Source organism: Sinocyclocheilus rhinocerous, unplaced genomic scaffold (assembly GCF_001515625.1).
Source record: "Sinocyclocheilus rhinocerous isolate Xijiao unplaced genomic scaffold, SAMN03320098_v1.1 scaffold1879, whole genome shotgun sequence".
In the NCBI taxonomy this organism is placed as follows: Eukaryota; Metazoa; Chordata; class Actinopteri; order Cypriniformes; family Cyprinidae; genus Sinocyclocheilus; species Sinocyclocheilus rhinocerous.
In genome coordinates this window covers 509,009-512,481 of record NW_015632718.1, presented here as the reverse complement: position 1 = coordinate 512,481, position 3,473 = coordinate 509,009, and the positions used below count along the sequence as shown (strand labels likewise).

The following is a 3,473-nucleotide window of genomic DNA, read 5'->3' as shown; positions in this document are numbered from 1 at the left end:
GAGACATTTGATAAGAAATGAAAGAACAAACAGGAGAGAGCAGAGCCAAACACTCTCAGGATCACATGAGCAGATCAAACACTGCTTTAAGAAAACAAACAGGAGAGCAGAGACAAACACTCTCAGGATCTCATGAGCAGATCAAACGCTGCTTTAAGAAACTCATAACTTCTCTAGTCTCTGATCATGTTATGGCTCAGTTTATTTCTGTGTAAACTAACACTATTGATCAACAGGAATTCGAGGCCGAATGGAGCAAAAAGCAGTCAAGTTAACATGTTGTGAAAGCTGGATGTTCACATGCATTTTGACTGACTGAGATTCACATGACTTTAGATCAGCCTCACATCAGCTCATCTGTCATTTTATTACTCAACCAGTTCTGAAGAGTTTGTCTTTTTATATTTGTGGATTGAAACCATTGACGATGTTTCACAGATTATGGTTCTGTTTGTGTTTGTGGCGTTTGGTTGGTGAGTTTAAATTCATTTTTATGGCTTCTGTTGCTTCTGTTCTGGGAACATGTAATAAATTACTGGTTAAATTAGTCAGAGAGGATAAACATTCACTGATATTCTCATATAGAAATAATTTAAGATCAAGTTTGAATTTAGGTCTAGTCAGGTCTATCAGTGATTTATTAAATAAAATAAATATGAAGCTCAAAAACCCAACAGCTTATGTTTTAGTGTCACAACAAAGATTAAAATAAAAGTGTCTTTTTTTTATTTACACTAGTGGCCAAAAGTGATGTCTGGAGTGGATTGATTTTAATGACTGTACAAGATTTATTTAAAATATTTTGCATCATATAAGGGAAGAACAAAAACACTAAATTTGGTTAAGGTATTTATCTGACAAAATTATTTGGCCAAAAAAAAAAAAAAAAAAAAACCCAATACAGCTACAGGCTTTATTTTATGATGGGGGGAAAAATACATTGAAAAACAAAAGCTCAGAGGGAAAAACCATACGTTGACTAGAACATAATCTGTTATTAATATATTGTTGGTTCTCTCTTGTTTTTGCATGTATTCATAATTTCTTTTCTATGACATCCTTGCCAAAAATTATGTCCACACTGTTTGGCATGTTTCATTGCATTATCATAAAGCGATTGACTCCAAGCACAACTATGCAATATACTTACAAAATCTGTAACAATTTTTAAATAATCTGAATAAAGGTTTAACATTTAGGCCTGACATCAATTTGGCCCCTACTGTAGTTTTATTCTTTTATTTCAATTTTTTTTCTTTTCATTCATCATCTTTTGTCTTTTGCTGCAGAATATTACTAACTTCAAATCTAAATCAAGTATTTTAGTGAAGCTTCATCAAACCAACATCAAGTGATTCTAAAGCTTTAATCTGTGACAAACTCTGTTCTTCAGGACTGTTTGGTGCAGACGGACAGAAGTCAGTGTTAGTGAAGGAGGGAGATTCAGTCACTCTAAACTCTGATCTTACTGAAATAAGAAATGGTGATATGATTCAGTGGAGGTTTTGGGTTGGAAATACTTTAATAGCTAAAATCAATATAACGGCAGACATCGTCACTATAGATGATGATGCTCTTGACGGGAGATTCAGAGACAGACTGAAGCTGGACAATCAAACTGGATCTCTGACCATCACTAACATGACAACTCAACATAATGGAGTTTATACAGTAGAGACCAACCATATGAGAATAACGTTCTTTCTCTCTGTCAATGGTGAGTTGCATATTTGTTCCACCTGTTTTATTTTTTTTAAAGGGGACATAACACACACAGTTTCTGCCAATCTCATATTAATCTTGAGTACTCATAGAGTAGTATTGCATCCTTCATATCTCCGAAGAATCTTTAGTTTTATTAGATTTATAAAAGACACGTGTTTCTGAAAATTTGGCCATGTTTTGCATGAGAATACAACTTTAACAGTGAAAATAAGTCAGAATGCATGAAATAGCATTAGACCTCCCCTTTAATCACCAGATCTTATCCCACACACTATTTTGCTTTGGTGTCTGTTCTGTTGTTTTATATTATTATTATTCATTTGAAAATTTAATTTCAAACTAATTACATAAAGTATTTAAACAAGATTAATTTTTGACTAACTGTTTCTGTTTGTTCTGTGTGTGTGTTTGATGATGCAGATGAAATATCAGTGAAGAAGGGAGATTCAGTCACTCTAAACTCTGATGTTACTGAAATGATGAATGACGATCTGATTCAGTGGACATATATGAATGAGAATGCTTTCATAGCTGGAATCTATAAACCGACCAACAGCATCACTGTATATGAGGATGCTCTTGACGGGAGATTCAGAGACAGACTGAAGCTGAACAATCAAACTGGATCTCTGACCATCACTAACATCACAACTCAACATGCTGGAAGTTATTTACTACTGATAATAGGACCAAATCAGTCATTAAAAGCTTTCAGTGTTTCTGTCTATTGTTAGTAGAGATCATTTGTCCTGTCCTTCAAATGTACTTGATATTAACGTTTATTGACTGAGCTGATCTCAGTTTGGTGTTTTTATTCCTCAGACTCTGTCCACTGTTGTGGTTCTACTGAAGCTGTGATCCGATTGGTCCTCTCTGCTCTGGTGGGCGTGGCTACTGTCATTCTTCTGGTTTATGACATCAGATCCAGAAGAGCTGAACAAGATCAAACACAGATTCACACACCAAGTACATGATTGATGAAATTTCTCATTTCTATTTTTTTAATCATTTATTAATTTCATTTATTTTTGATGGCTTTTTATGTTTTAGGCGGTTCATTTCCAACCTAGAAGATGATCTGAGATCAAACAGCAACATATTTTCTCATTAATGCTCAAAGTGTCAAATGTGAGTGTTTGTCTTGATAAATACTGATGATTACCAAATATTGCGCTGTTCACACTAGATTAGTAAATATGACCTATATAACATAGTTAATATAAGATAACTATTATATCAATATTATTATTGTACAGATCAGACATTTTTAATACTGAAGCTCTTTTACTGACTGAACATGAGATATTTCTCTTAGATAAGACACACAGATCTCACTTTACTACTGTCTATTTGTCATCTGTTACTTGTCATGTTGATCATACCCTCTAACTCTAACACTTTCTATTCTATTTTAATTCTACTTTATCTATATCTATACTTTATCTTTATTTAAAAAACAACAAAAAACAAACACTAGCTTTCTATTTTTTCTATTCTATCTACTTGTTTTTCTTTGTTTGTGTGTGTGTGTATAATATATATATATATATATATATATATGTATGTATGTGTATATGTATATATATATTATGTATATATATATATATATATATACACCTTGCTACGTGTACTGCGTTAGGCTAACCGAGACTTGTCATTTGCACTTATATATTGTTGCTCTTTTGTTAGTTTTGACTGCTTTTATTGTCCTCATTTGTAAGTCGCTTTGGATAAAAGCGTCTGCTAAA

The 3,473-nt window shown here is 32.9% G+C and overlaps 1 pseudogene; it reads left to right on the top strand.

The window, feature by feature from the left end:
• Nucleotides 1-337: 337 nt before the first annotated feature.
• LOC107742804 (uncharacterized) overlaps nucleotides 338-3,473 on the top strand; it is a 39,716-nt pseudogene continuing 36,580 nt past the window's right edge.